Source organism: Manacus vitellinus, unplaced genomic scaffold (genome assembly GCF_001715985.3).
Source record: "Manacus vitellinus isolate BGI_N305 unplaced genomic scaffold, ASM171598v3 scaffold_69_pilon, whole genome shotgun sequence".
NCBI lineage: Eukaryota > Metazoa > Chordata > Aves > Passeriformes > Pipridae > Manacus > Manacus vitellinus.
This window is the reverse complement of record NW_021940749.1, coordinates 2,238,250-2,254,357: the sequence shown is the minus strand read 5'-3', so window position 1 is coordinate 2,254,357 and position 16,108 is coordinate 2,238,250. Positions and strand designations below refer to the sequence as shown.

At 40.0% G+C, this 16,108-nt stretch overlaps 2 long non-coding RNA genes across 2 annotated transcripts; one reads left to right on the top strand and one right to left on the bottom strand.

Moving 5' to 3' along the window:
• The first annotated feature begins 6,163 nt into the window (after positions 1-6,163).
• On the top strand, positions 6,164-15,859 carry LOC108641549. The gene is made up of 5 exons (XR_001922076.1): positions 6,164-6,266; positions 6,362-6,472; positions 9,038-9,093; positions 10,462-10,677; positions 15,641-15,859. It is a non-coding gene; the product is annotated as an uncharacterized LOC108641549 (long non-coding RNA).
• On the bottom strand, positions 7,206-14,518 carry LOC108641548. Its single transcript, XR_001922075.2, has 3 exons — positions 14,239-14,518; positions 9,351-9,408; positions 7,206-7,439 (listed from the first exon to the last, which is right to left on the bottom strand). It is a non-coding gene; the product is annotated as an uncharacterized LOC108641548 (long non-coding RNA).
• Positions 15,860-16,108: the final 249 nt, after the last annotated feature.

Genomic DNA, 16,108 nt, shown 5'->3' with positions numbered 1-16,108 from the left:
GGCGCTCCTGAAAGGCGTGTCAGGGGCTGGCAGGGGAGCAGGGCATTCCCGCTTATCCTGCCTTCCCCACCAAACAGCTCCTGGGCACGGAGGAGCCGGAGCCATTTATACTGGTTTCCCACTAGGCCTTTATGTAACCTGACAGCTCTGGCAGCAGACATGGCTTCTGCACAGTCATCAATGATTGCTTCTAAAGCTTCATTAAAAGTGCAGAGCACACTGACAGTGCTGTGCTCAGATTTGAAGTGGCACGGTTTCATTTTTTCATATGTGAGCAGATACTCTGCTTTGTGCTGAGATACTTTGCATACAGCCTGTGCAATAATTTATTGGCTTCTATAGCATTCAGGGACCTTATTTTTTATGAAGCAGGATGCATTCGTAGAATGTGTGTTGCTAGTATTATTATTTTTAATTTTCTATTGGCAACTGAATTTTCTGTTGCAGAGAATAATGAAACGAGATGCATTTGCTGGATTCTAGTTTACTTTAAAAAAATCACAATGGCAATTTACATATGTTTCACCCTCACATCCAGATTTTCACTATTTACCATAACTGGATTAGATTCTAGTTATGTGCAGAACTGACTGGAAAATAAACTGGCATCCTGATTTGCATTCATTCTGCACCAGTGGTTCCCCTGTCAAATTTGTTCAGTGTGGCAGATTTGTCCAAGAGCTGGGGTTGTGTATTACCTGTTACTGCAGGCAAAAGCCTCAAGTATGTGTTGGCCCAAATCCCTGACGTGTATGAGGAATGACATGTTGCTACCCAGAGAATAGGAATACTGGAATTAAACTGCACTTAGTGCTCAGTGTAGAAGAGGGTTGGGGGGAAGGTTTGTGCCTGATAGCCACGAGCCCTTATTTACAGAGTGTGAAAATGGCTGCTGAATGCAGGGTGACCTCAGCCTGTGGTTTCCAGGTGGCTTCCTTGTAACTATTCCTGCCCTCCAAGGCAGATAGGTCGGGTTTGGGGGATGCCAACCACTTGTGTTTTGTGACTCCACTGCCACTTGACCAGGCACCAAAAGAGTGGGTATGTTAAAATCTTCCCTTCCAATTGAAGGTGTGTGATTTCAGGGAACAAACATTTTAATTTGTCTGTCTTTTCACGCTGTTTCCTCCTCATGGATTTTGTTTATAGGCATAACTTACTATGGACAACAGCACTCAGTGGAAGTTAAGAAACAACTGCTGGTGTGTGCTTATAAAATATGCATTAATGCTCAATGTTCTATGCAAAGTAAAGATTGTCTTTCTGGACTTATTTTCCATCCTTATTTTCCAGGTTTCGTGCAAAACCTCTCCTCTCAGGCCTAATGCCAGGCTCCCATTCTGGGGTGCCTTTTATTCTTTGCTGACTCCCAGGCAGAACCCAGTTTTCCCCATGTATTGCAGAACATACTGTTTGGAGAACTTAACTCTTCAGGACTTAAATATTTGTTTCACCAGCCCTTGTTCACCCTGATGTAGAGAAGTTTAACTCACCCTTTACTCTGCTGTTCACTGTTACCATCCATGAGCTGTCACAATCAACCCCCATGTTCTTATGGCCAACACTATTACCTCAGCAACAGATTGGTGTTGATATTATTGCAAATTATATTTATAATCATAATTATTCCTCTTTCTGTCTAATAGAGATAGTAAAGGACTCGAAGGTAGATTTAGTACATATGTTTCAGCTTGAGCTGGGTAGATTTGTGAAAAGCCAGAACTAATTAAATAGGATATAAAGCTGTGCTAACACAAATATCAAGTTTTTGAGAAGTAAACTAAATATAAAAGTGACCTGATCCGGGCTGAAGGGGGAGATACAGAAGGTTTTGCTTCCATGCAGATTTATACAAAAGATAACACAGCAGTCAAAATAGTAGCAGCAGAGAAGAGAGGTAGATGTTTAAATGGGATTTGAGTGTCCCTGGTGGCTTCAGAGGAAAGTGAAGCACTTCTCTTGTGTTTCAAAATATAAATAAACTTGCTGAGTGTATCACTCCTCCAACTGCTCATTCTAAAGGCTGCAAGAGGCACGTGGGTGCTGTGCATCACATCTGCTGGCTCGAGCAACAGTGGGGCTGACGCGTCCGTCTGTCCCTCTATCTGCCAAACAGGGTTTCTCACAGGCTCTGTAGTGCATTTTGGAGGGCTGGGGCCTGTGGAAATTTATAAGTGCTTGAGGATAATAGTGCAACTAGTGCCATGAGGTGTGCACAGCTCTGTGCTGTGATTCCCAGGGAAGCCTTCAGTGGATTTACTAAAAATTCCCTTTACTTTTGCAATATTCTCTCACTAGAGATGCTTGGTAAGTGACATGGAGATCAAGATAAGAAAAAAAAACATGAGAAATTCCCAGTATTTACCTCACAAATTTTGTGATAGGAATGCAAGATAGTATTGAGCTATTGCCCTCTAAGGAAAAGGGTTAAAATTAAAAGCAGGAAATTTATGAAGTGAACATTGGAAAATATTTAGAAGAAAGAAGGCAGATGTGCAAAGAGGCTGTTTGGGATGACACAGCACTCTGCTCCGTGAATTAACACTCAGGTCTTTCTGACTATCCCACACTGCCAGTCCAGCACCCTTCCTCCTTTCCCCGGTGAAGAGTTTCCAAGACCTCACACCAAGGCCACAGCTCTGCCATGTATCTGTGGGCAGTAACATGCATCACTAGATTGGTTTGTGCTCTTGTCACATTCCTGAAGAAAATTATGGCTTTGGTACACTCAGTTATAGATTTAGTATAGACCTGCTTGTATCATCCGCTCAGGCTGCTCTGAGAGACAGGACACAACTCAGGGCTGATGCCAGATAATGATTGATCTCCGTCTCTACAGAGCTTTCACAGGCACTAGGGACAGAGGGACACTCATTAAACTCTAGAGGATGCCCAGGTTTTCACCTGTTCAGATGCATCTATCTTGTGGAGGGGTTGAAAGTTATTTAAATTAGTCATTCAGAAAGATCTTTCATCAAGAGGCAAAATAGACCTAAATTTACTTTAAAAGTCAGCTTGTTATGTTTCAATTACTAGGAGCTGCAAATTGTTTGCCTACAGCCCCTGAGCAGTTGCACATCTTTTTAACATGCTGTTTAATTATCATTTGTATAGGAGCTCCTGGCCAGCTCCATGCAGATACAAAAATGGTATTAATTGTGTAGGTAGTGCATAGGCAGAGTATGATATAATTAGCAATATGAACATGCTATGTTCATAAACATCCAGAAGACTCAGGTGCTGAACAAATTAGTAAAAGGTAAAAAAGCCAACCTGATAAATGGTATGGTAATGATGTTTTGATATTATCTCATGGCCAAGTGACCGCTTTAAGAGAACCTGAAGATCTCCTGAGTTCCTAATTGACAGTGACAGATTGGTACTAATTAGATAATCATGATACCAGCGGAAAATGAATTGATGGGGACACACAAAACCGGTGACATGCAAAAGGACACCAGGAAGGGCTTCCTTAAGTAGGAGGATGCTTCAGTGAGTTGAAAAAATACCTCTTATTGTTCTCATTTCTGCTCGCTGGCTTTTGGTTTTGTGGCTTTTTAAAGTATATGGTAATTCTTTTATCCTTTTTATGTTTTATTTAATCTCACGGTATCAGTGTTCCAGCTGGTTTAAACAGAGAACATTCCTGTGACCTCTGTCAGAGAGAAAGTGTTTTAAATTTTCCAAACTTTTCCTATTATAAAATCTCCTTTTAAATACCTGACATATGCAGATAACCTGTACTCAGATTAGTCTGGTATCAGGGCTTTTTGTTGCTACTGCTTTTATGCAATAAGCTGTGCACAAGCAAAATTTTACTTAGTCATGAAGATCCTCTTAATGTTTCCAGCATAGCAGAATACTGCAAAGAAATAAAACTTTAAAATTACTCATTTCACTAGACTGTGCCTTCACTTGAGGCCAGCTGCTAGAATATAACCTTCCTGGGCCTGTGCCATTGCCAAGAGGTAACTGGTGTATGAATGTACCAAATAAAAGCTGTTGCAAAGGTGTTCTCATGGTCTAGAAGTCCTGTCTAATTTTCTCTGGATGCAGCACAATTTCATATTTCTTTAATTATGTTTCAGTCACATGTATAAAACCAGTCCTTCAGAGCTGAAATGACTGCTGCTTTTGATTCATCACGTAGGGGCACAATTTAATTCTCCAAGAAGGTTAATAGCTTCATGCATTCATTGTTTAAGTAATTCCTTAAATCCTCAATGCTTACATGAGCAACTTTACTGGCTTACACTTTCTTTTATTGAAATATATTACAGGAAATACCTCAGAGCCTACTTCATTAAGTTTCCTTGTAAAATGCTGTATGTCTCAGAAAGAAAGAATACTAATCTGTAATACTTGTTTTTAAAGGGAGACCTCAACTCTTTACTCAAAAAATTGCAATAAGTATATCTCAACCTCATTAAATACAGCAATAGGTGCTCCTGTTCTGATGCTGCTGAAGCCGCTGAAAAAAGATTGTCCTTCCTCAAGGATCAGTGTAAGACCAGGACTAGAATCAAGTTAATTAAGAAAATGTTGATTCACCGGTATTTTCCCCTCAGGTTATGATAGTGTTACTCATTGCCTGGGTAAAACAAAAATCCCCATAATTTCCAAGAATTAGCTTTCTTTATTATTATTATTTTGAGTATACAGAGATGGAACTGCAGCATGATAGAGCTGAGATTCGAATGGGACTCCCTGGAGTTGCGTAGCTGCTTGTGAAAAGCTGTGTCATTTGAGATGGTCCTGTGGGTTCCTAATGAATACAGTTGCTTTCCTTGGTGGTGCTTGGGTTTGATTCTCTTGCTACAGCTGGTTTAGTAAAATTCATTCACTGATGATGCTGGGCAATCTACCTCAGTGAAAATGTATTGATTTCCTGTAAAGTCCGTTTTTGGAAATGTTCTTACACTGTGTTTTTACATATGTTTGCTCATAATTTAATTGCTGTACCTTTAAGCTACCACTCGTGCTGACATAGCTTAAAGAGCCATACAAAGCTGCAGAAAGGTTCTTTTGCAGACAATTGGCATAAAGAAGGAATTAAGGCTTTTTAAAAGCTAAATTCTTTAAGATTTGTGTCAGCTTGTTGCCTACACACTGTTGACACTTTATCTAAACTAAGTGTTGACTTCATGTTTAAGGGTTTATGCCACTAAATTATTAGGCTCAGTAGGTCAAATGGTGCATATTCTGGAGTTTTAAAGACATTTTCACTGCTGAAAAAAACACACAAGAAAGAGAAGCTTAATGTCTGTTTTAAAACTGTTAAACCTGTAGAAATTCCTGAAGCATAAAGTGGAAAGCATTGCTGCTTGCTGTGCTTGGTCTGCACCAAGGGAAACTGTGTGATGGAACATTTCCAATGAGGAAGGGAAGGAAAACAGTCTGAGCAGAGGAGAACACAGCAGTGATGGTTATTGCATGAAAGATGATTAAAGCAATTACTAATGCACTCTGTGCCTAATGGATATCTGACTGTGACTGTCTCCCATTGATTCTCCCAGACAGTGGCAGTCAGAAACACTGCCAAGCACCTCCTTTTTTGTGCAATTTATTTCAATCTCATTATTTACTTCACTTTGTAAAATATGCTTCATATTTTACTGCTTAGAGAAAATGAAGAAGGCAATAAAAAGCTGGAGGTGAACAGCAGTGGTTTCCTCTGCTGAAGAAGGAACTGTTGGAACTGGATATTGGACAAACCTCCTTAGCAATAAGGGCAGGTAGATCAATTTTTAAAAGGCTGGCAGTGAACACTCCATATCTCTAAATCTTGGAAGCTGGGTCTGGATGCCTTAGCTGAATATATACTCTTCTGTAGCCTAAAACTTCTTAGATGTGATGTAAGAATCACTGCGTGACATTTTCTGATCTCTGTTATATGGAAGACCAAATCTGTTGATCACACTGATCCCTTTGGGTCTTAAAATCTTCCAGCCTATTGCAAGGAAGGTCCTGAGAGCTTCACACAGCTCTGCTGGTTTACCTTCAGTTCCTGGAAGAAGTTGAGAATGATGTTTAGTTGCTTCCCAAATTTATGGGTTTCATTTAATTCATATTTTTTCATTAAAATTTCTAGGTCTGTAGTTTTTGTTTTAATTATTTGCTGTAAGACTTTATTTCAGTTCTGTATCCTCTCACCTTACAGGATATTCATGCTCAACTCATTCCCAGGGATTAGGATTAAAACCACGCGAAGTTACTTTGTTTATTTGTATTTTTAATCCTCTTTGGGTACTACCATTAATACTCAGGTTTGTTTGTTTTCTTTGTGGGGTTTTTATTTGTTTATTTGTTTTCTAGTGCCTTTAATACATCCCACTTGAGCTATTGTTGAACCCCTTCACAGTTCATCAGTGTGCACAGCTCCCTGCTGAATTGGGATGAGCTGGCTGAGTCAGCTGACAGAAGGAAGAGAGGAATCGAGTTTGACAGCAGCACAGACTTACTTTGGCTTAAGGTGAGAATGACCTAACATTTGTCATCTGTTGTTTATTCTCTTGGCCTCTGCTGCATGAGGAGATCTAGTTGTGGACGGCTCCATTGGAACTTTTATTGTTAGTGCCGCTGTGTATTTATGGATTTGTTTGGCACTTTGTGGGGAAGGTGGAGAGGTTTATTTATACAGTGATCCTTGGAGATGTTGTGTCTTCAGCGAGGAGAAGGTTTGCACAGGAGGAAGTGCCCAGAGAGTGCTCACTCTCTGGGCTCAGCAAGGACTCTACTCATGGTCATGGGGCCAAATTCAGGTCTCAGGACAAACATCACTTTGCTGGTTTGCCAGTCATATAACATGTACCAGGTCATTACAGGCCAGTGAACCACATATACAAGCACCTTGGTGGAACCTTTTTTTACAGGTATCTTGTGATAAACTGGTCAGTCTGCAATACCAAACTGACAAGGGGTTGGTTCAGACCATAAGGTAAGAGAGAAACTTCTCTTGAAGAAGCAGCAGGAATTTTTTTGGTTGAAAGTACAAAACAAGATAAATACCACATTACCTTTGGGGTCAACTGCCTCTGTGGACCCCTGTCAGGAGTGTTTCTAACATTTATGCATCCTGCACAATTTAGGATCAGAGATATTTTTTTTTGCTTTTTTTTGTCCTTAATCTTACTGTTCAAAATAAACTGTAGCAAAATGGGGCAGCACTTTGATTGCTGTAATCATACCTACCACACTTAAACGTTCTGAAGTGTTCTTCATCTCCAAATTTTCAGCTATCAGTAGCGTTTAGGACCCACTTTTCTTCCTCTTGAAATCACAGTGTCTGAAACAGAGCACCATGAGAGGTTGTCAGCAGCCTTTTCAACTCTGAACTCCTTTTCAGCACCTCAGTGATATTTTTTGTCTCTTCCTTTGGGGGAGAAGAGGACAGGAAGCTCTTTTGGATCATGATGGCTCCTTGTTCTTTCCTGATTATGCTAAAATTTCAAGGATAACATTAAGAAAAATGACCTAGAAAATTATTGTGCTGATTCCTTTTCTAGTTTAATGGGCACTAACTACTAATTGCCTTTGTAAAACCTAACCTAAACTATTTTTTTTCTCTCCTCCTTTATTTTATCAACAAATTTAATTAAACTAACCACAAAAGAACCCAGAAATATGAATACCAAAGATATTGGGTTTGTTGACAGATATGAATGTGTTAATTAGCCTTCAATTCAGCCACATTAAGAAAATGAAGTCTTCAGTACACTCTGTTGTTTTTTGTTAAAACTAAGGAATTAGAAAAATAAAAAGTGTCAAAGAATAGATAATAAAGCTTTCAGCGTATTGAGACAATATTGGTAAATCTTAGTGATATGCTGTTTATAAAAAAAGGAAATATAATGCTAAAATTCTAATGAGAATCTGCTCTGTTGACTCTCCTTCTAGCTGTGGGAACAAAGCAATTTATACTCTTTTCTGGAGCTATTAAAATTGTTTCTTTTCTGTTGTATGCTTTTGCACTTATGGTTTTTTTCAAGTTCTGCTCCTGTGGGTCTCCTTTCTCCTTGTTTCTTATTGGAGTGATGAGGATCATTTGAGTCAAACCCATTAACTTTCGCATGGTTTTCAATCAAGACCTTTGCAAAATGCCCAATTTCACAATGGCTTTAATGGAAAATATAGATTGCTTCATATTTGATTTAGACCTCACCCCTCTGCTTGTTTTCTGGTTTTTCCTCTCAGGCTATGCAGCTTTGCATGATTTTTCTCAATCTTTTCCTGGTATAAGCATGTATGTTGGACAATTGCTCTGCTTCTAATTATTTTTGCACTGCACTGAAAGTCATTAATGTTATTTGTAGTGATGCACTTGCAGTTGGTATCCTGGAAATTAAAACATTCAGTGGGAAATCCCAGCTCTGCTGGAGGTAAGGAAAAATCCCCACTGAGTGAACATTTTTTCCTATCTGTCTAGGCATCCAGGTCGAAAAATAATTAGACCCTGGTTTGTCTCCAACTCATCTTTAATAGAGATATTACCAATCTTTAATAGAAATAGTAACTGTAGTTGTTATAGCTGATACATTACAAACTGTTAGTTTACTCTTTCCAGGGAAATTCTCTGACACAGGATTCTCTCCTGAGCCAGTCCAATTGAAGTGGAAGTGACAGCCCTGCCTAGTGATCTTATTTAAGGAATTGGAATGTCCTTTCTCACTGGTGTCAGAGCCAATTTCTGCCGAGGCAGTAAGAGCACCTACAGCCAGGAGAGTTTGATAGGCCCTGGCTTTCCTTAAAAGCATTTCTCAGGTTGTTACTGTCTTTTACTATTGAGTGCATTCTGAAAATATACTTTTCTGGAGTATCCAGACACTGCAATATTTACCTAACTATTAAACTGAGAGTATACAATATATGAGCAAGTGACAGTGTGTTTTTGATGGATAAAGTGGGCTTTTAGTGCAGAAGAGGTGATTTCTCTTAAAGGTATTGTAACTGCCTGAAAGGAAGAATAAACAGACAGGGAAGTGGCTCTATAGGTATGATTTTTCTTCTGAAGTGATTTTGTTGTTCTTTTGGGCTGCAGGTGGAAGAAAGTGTTCGCTCTTTCCAAGTGACCTAAAAGCATCTGGAAAAGTGAAGGTAATGGACTCCAGACAGAGTTTTTTTCAAAGGCTTATACTGAATATGACAAATATTTGTGATTGCATCACTCAGGCCTTATGAATAAATGGAAACTTTTTAATTTATGTGGTAGTTTTGCTCTCAGAGCTCTATTTCCAAGGAGCCCTAACACAGTAATGGGCAGGGCTGGTAATGGGAGTGATTCCTCTCACCCATTGTGAGTTTTTGGAATGCAGTATTTGTGTGTAATTTAAAAAAGTATGGTTTTCACTCACTAAAGACGTGTCTTCCAGCTTCAACAGGTCTAATACACAACTACACTTCTCAGCCTGCCTACAACCAAACAAACAGAGTTTGCTCATTGCGTAGATTCAAAACAAGGGGAACAGCAATTATCGTCTAAATATAAAAGAATTAAAGAATTTAAAAAACAAAATAATAAAAAAGGAGAGAGGAAAAAAATCTAATATGGCCATGGGGTCCTTCTTAGTTTACAGAAGGCTTCTTCCATAGACTCTTTTTGTGATGCTTTTCCTTCATTTTGACCTTCTAGATTTTGGCCCGAGAGCATCCTCAGTGCACAATTGATAAAGTCATGCTCAGAGGAATGGTAGCCAGAGACAGCCTCAGTAGGAAAGCCCTTTTTCACTCACTTTCCAGTTTGTACTGGATGTCTTAAGAACATGATAGGGATTTCTTTTTTTTTTTTTTCCCCAGTCATGCCACATTTCAAAAAGGCCAGCTTGGTTTCTTGGGTTTTCATAAATGTGGGTTGTCGGGTTTGTTGTCTTTTTTCATTTCCCTGGTGAAAATCTGATGTCACAAATGCATTCAGAGCGTACACAAACCCTGAGAGAAAAGAGCAGATTTGTTTATTGAAAATCAGCACCGTGTTACTTTTTGTGGCAGGGAAAGTGTAAAGGCAGAAAATTATTCAAACCCCATGTGTCCTGACTGCAAAGTGAATTTGTAGGAATCCAGAGCATAATAAGCCAATCGACTCGCTAGACAGTATTTTTAATCTTTTGCTGGTTTATTTCATTATTTTCATTTAATCCCATTTCCAAGTCTCTCCAGCCTCTCGAAGTGAGCATATGGGCAGTATACAGATATCACAACTATGTCTTAATATCCAGCTGCTATTTGTGTGCAAATGGGGACCGGCTGCATGGCTGGCTGGAGTACCCTGAGCAAACCTGCTGCTTCCAGAGAAATACTGCAGAATAATTTTAGTCAATTGCCTTTTAATTGGGATAGTTGCTGATCCCTAACATAGGTTGTTGAGAAGTCACGATAGCAGAGAGAAAGCAGATTGAATTAATGGAAGTATGGAAACTGTTTAGAGGGGAGGAAAGGGAGCTGACACTTTCTTCTCTGCCTTTACAGATAGAGGATTGGGGTCACAAAAACTCCGTGTGGGTTTAGCATCCTTGAAAACGCCAGGAATGGAGTAATTGGATGGCTGGTACAGGCTGTGGATGCAGCTCTTTCATCACTGCCCCCAGTGAATGGAATTCTTTCCCTTCTACATTTAAATCTAATACAGACCTTCAGATTTCGCTGTGGATGGTTTCACCTCTGAGCTGAGCAGCAGCCCGAGAGGTAAGGTTTGGATAATTGGAGCAAATCATTCAAAACCCTTTTCTGAGCAGTGCATTATGCATGCACCAGTTTTAAAAATGGACAATTATAAAGATACATCTTTTAAAAAGTGCTTTTGTAGTGAGTAAAACAAAGTGATTTCTTCATGCTCCTGTGCAAAATGGGTGGCTACAAAGCATGTGCATAGATTTCTGGAGATAGAATACAAAGGGGATGATAATAATAACCTTTTTCTGTTGCCAGAGAGTCTGCACAAAGATTCCATCAGCATTTTGCACAGCATGATAAAAAATGTGTTAAATCCTCATCATCAATGGAGGTTCAAAGTGAAACAGAATCAAGCAGAATAAGGTGCCCATAAAGAAAAGAAATAGCTAAATGATATTAAGGAAGCCGAGATAACTGAAAAAATTAACAGCACAATAGCTTATAGAATCTGCTTCTGCTAACAAAAGGCAATCTTTAGTGCCCAGTATCTCCATTCAGTCTGAAAAAGAAAGGTAGTTACATTCTGGAATGAACAAAACAGGAAAGGCAAGAAGCAGTCAGGGACTTATTCTCGACTCCAAACTGCCTTGGGCATCATTCCACATTGAGGTGTTGGCAGAGAGAGGAAGTCTCTCTTTTTATTGAGAGGTGAGAGTTCAAGTGTATTAACTTCAAAATTTAAATTATCAATGTAAAATCATACTTTTCCTGTTTTGTTCATCTGTTGCTTCTCCATGGGAATCATATTTCGGAGACTTTTTCCCATGGAAGATTCCTGCTTTGTATTTGTGGTTGAAACCAGATGAGACAAAAGTGTTTTGGGGGTTGCTTTTTGTTATTTTGCTGTTTACAGCTACATATTTGTCTTCAAAAGCAAAGGTCAGAGGGTTGTATTAATTAGAAATACTTCAAAAACTTGTATCTCAGAGCTCTTCAAGAACCAGAATAATAAAGAACAGAATCGGAGAAAAGAAGGTTAAGGGAAGATGAGAAAAAATTTAATATACCTTTTTTAGACTTATATCTTACTCTCTTATGTACAGAGAAGCTTTAAATCAAGCAAATTAAACCTTAACATGGTTCACCTTTGAGCACAGGGCATAAGGGAGAGACACCTCCTGAGGTCACTGCACTGCTGCAGCAGCCCAGTAAGAGCCAAAGTAATTTTGTTTAAATTCAAAACAGGTTCTGGCAACACATGCCCATCTGCCACCCCTCTGGCTGAGAGTCAGGTCTGCAAAAGTAGTATAAAGATGTAACTCCTTGCTTCTTGTCTGATTTTTTTATTTTTTTTGCCCCTTCAGGTGCCTCTAAGAGCTTTTCATCTGCCTGTATTAAGTTCTCCAACAACACTAGAAAATAGGTCATGAATGCAGGGGGACAGAGAGGCAGGTTAAAAGAAAGAGGGGAAAAAGGCAGCAGTTTGTTGTTGGAGAATAGATGGAGATGGATGGAGGCTCTTGTGGAAGGGCCTGGGGAGGGAGGAGGATGTTACTGAGCTCAGGGTTGAAAGTCACTAATACTGGTTATTTTATCAATATAGTTAATTAAATATTCTGATGGACCTTCAAATGTTTTTGACAGTTCTGCAGTGTTTGCATCTGCCATGAAAATAATCATGCATTCCTGGGAATTGGTAAATGTGCCAAAAAAAGAGGCAGTCTCCTTCATTTATCCTTGTTTTATGCTTATTGTAACTCATGTTACAACATGATGAATTAATTGTGTCTTACAGTGCTACAGGTTGACTGCATCAAATTGGATGAGTGTAAAATACCTCAGTGCAGTAATTACCATATGCTTCCAAAAAGGCTTTTCTGCATGTGACATGATGTATGTATGGCCATAAGTAAAGAAGAAAAAAGAATACTAACACATGACTTTTTTAAGGAGAAAAACTTACATGGGAAGCAGAATAACAGTTTTGATGGTCAGGGAAAATATGGGACAAAAAATATAGAGTCAGAAGTCAGTGTTTGGGAAGTGAGAGAGGCAGAGAGGATGTAGCAAAGGCCTTGCAGATGTTGACTAATGGATGTTGAAAATTGAACCAGGTGTTATCTCCTAGAAGAAAGAAGCAAGTGTAGGTGTAAATATGCAATTTTTGAACTTGAAGCAACTAGAATTTTGAGTTAAAACTGAATAATATCGCTGTGAAACATTTAGCAGGAATTGGTGTGCATACAAGTTCAGCCTTGCATGGACAGAAAAAGATAGAAAAAGAGGAATAAAGAAGACTGCCTTTTTTAAGCATTTGGGTTGCACTTTGTGGTGTTGGAGAATACAAATAAAGAAGGGATTTCAAGGAATCATTATGATTAAGTGATTGAAAATAGTATGGTAGGATTCTGATTTGCAGCTTAAATGATGTTAAAACTGAAACAAGAAATATGAAACTGTGAAGGCAGGGGAGGTTGTTTTTAGGGTTTTTTTGTTTGGTTTAGAAAGGATACTTTTTTCCCCACAGTTTGGGCTACAGATGGGTCTCATGGGATTTGCTTTCCAACATAAGGGAGATATTCAGGCTTTCAGATTTCATTACCACTTTCTTCATTATTGTGCCTTGAGGAGCTATAAATAACACATGGCTAATTTGTGAATATGGCACATTCCAGGGGATGTGTGTATTTTAATCAGGGCACCTTCTGACATTTGGTAATTGGTTTACAAATTTGTTATATAATTTCATGAGTATTAAGTTGTTAGGAGGAAAAAAATCTAAATTTATGTGGTCTAAAATCTGCCCTCATTGGACCCCCACAGCAGCTGGTGCTCCTGCTAGGTCTAACTGAGGACAGGTTTTGAGTCAACGAGTACTTAAACTGGCACCATTTCTTTATTTCTTATAGTTTTAGTAAAGTAATTAGTAGCTACATTCTTCATTACATCTTTTTTTTAATTAAAGCTTTTTTATATGTGTGTGCATATATCACTAAACTGCTTTTAAGATGCGGGTAAATTTTGTCTGGTGAGAAATCGGGTTTTGTGTTGGAAGGTGCATGTTTGTTATCGGGGTATTTTTTTTAGGCCTGTTTGTAGGAACAAGTGTCGCCAGTGTCCAAATTGTGAGCTTGGATGCTGCCAAAGTCAGTTCTAAGGCTGTGTTGTGTAATATTGTTCTCCTGCAGCCGGGACATCCATATGTCTGAAATAATAGACATATGACATGGATTAATACGGAATATTATCGCCCATTTTTTGTATTATTGCAATCAAAAGTACAGACACAGTGAAAAGTCATCTCATTTAAAATCTTAATTATTGACTATTAGTTTTCTCTTTTGCACAGAACAAGACATACCTGACTGTGTTTCCAAACTTTCCTTACTTCTCTGTCTATACTTATTGCCACACAGCATTTAGTGTGTTAATTAACTGCTAACGAATGAATATTTCAGCTATAGACTACAGTGCTGTGCTTGTTCATTTATATTATTACTCATTCGATAAAGGCAATATGTGCCAAACAGCAGGATCCGGTGGGAACATCTGCTAGTGAGCAGCCACAGGCAGGAGAGCAGCTCACAGGAAGAAATCCACTCCAGTAATTTACTGAATTTTTATTTTACTTACTCATTTTAGGGAAGGCTATGGGTCATTCAACCATTTTGTGACAGGCCGTGGGGTTGGTTACTGCCATTTTGGGTAAGGGCATGGGTGGGGGGGAGGTCTGTCCGCCATTTTGGGTAAGGGTGTGGGGTCAGTCCACCATTTTGTGACAGCCCATGAGCCCACTCCACCATTTTGTGTCAGGCCACAAGTCGGTCACCACCATTTTGAGACAGGTCATGGGGGCAGTCCACCATTTTGTGATAAACCATGGGACAGTCTGCCATTTTGGGGCAGTCAGTGAGGTCAGTCCACCATTTTGTGACAGGCCATGGAGTCACTCCCCCATTTTGTGACAGCCTGTGGGGTCGGCTGCTGCCCTTCCAGTGTGGACCAAAGGCTGACTAAAGCTCAAGGGGATGGAGTGGAGCAGTGGCCATCCCATCTACACAGAGTTTGCCCAGTTCCCCTCTACTTCCCACCTCATTGTTTTGAGCCAGTCAAGCATTCCTCCAATCTCCTACAGTCGTGGTGCAGGAAGCCACTCACAGATGGATAATTTAAACATCTGGACTGGCAGGGAACTCCACTCGTTCTGTCTCCCTGTCTCCCACTCCTTTAGGGCAGAACTGATTTAAAGCATAGCTACAAAACATATTGAGGTGTCTCATAAGAGTTAGAACATCCCAGAAATGCTTCTCTGGCTTCCTTTGGCACTGAACCCATGTTTTTGCTTCCAGAGTAATCTAAAACATTATTTACAAGTGTGTTGTACTACAGCCCCCTTAAGTCTTTGGACTTGAATCCTGGCTTGTTAGCAGCAAATAATGTGGCCTAGAAACTGAAACAAGGTTCACAAGGTCTTGAAAGCTGCATAGGAATATGCAGGCATGAGGGACTTGTACCCTCCATGTCGTGAGCTGTGGGTAACTGATAAGATCAGACAGTTGAGGGGGAAAAGAAGATCAGCCCTGAACTGGAATTCTGAGGACTTCTATGCTTGTCTTACATTTTTCAAGTTCTTCTACACATAACCAATGCAATATTAGCATTTTTAGATGGATGATAAGTAAAAAAAAGTAGTGTAAGAGTCCACTTAGAGCCTTTGTGATTTCTTCTCCCTAATTTTACTCCATTTTTGTTGCAGCAAGGATCCCATCAGCCCAAGCCGCAGCACCAGGTATGAAGGTGAAATTTGTCTGGCCAGCCGAGTGTCCCTGCTGTCCATGCACAGCTGCAGACAGGGCACTTGCTGCCCCATATGCCGAGGAGCACGGCGGCCTGTGGCATGTTTTAACATTAAAAATGCCAAGCACCTGCGACAGGTTTTGGCATCTGTCACTGCAGCATGAATTGAGGCAGCTTGGGCTGTACGAGGCTGGCTCAGACCAGGCAAGGTACCAAAAATTTTGCCTTTCTGTTCCAGAGCTTCACCTCTGCTGGCGTATGGAAAACCCTCTGAGGCTCCAGGTGCTGTGGAGCTTGTATTTGCCTTCTGCAAAATGCTTCTGGAATTTTAGGATGATTTACATCAACATATCCCTCTGCCACTGCGCCAGGAGGAGTGGTGAGGGTGCCTGAAACACTCTGCAGGGATAAGGACACAGGAGAACCACACTCAGAAACCAGGAGGAGAGTCCCCACGAGGAAGGTGAGTGACTGCAATACCATGCCATGTTGCCCAAGAAAAGTCACAATTACTTTCATGGTGCTTGGTGGAGATTCTTTTATGTGGCTGGAGCCTGAGGCTTGAAAACAAATAGGAAAGGGGTATTTCTGCAGAGTCTGATGGATAACAGCTCCTGCGCTCCTGCTGAGCCAAAGTCCTGGCTTCTCCTGTTGAATTCTGGAGCCAACCCCTACTCCCTTGGACTCAAGTGTGGTACAGCCTTGC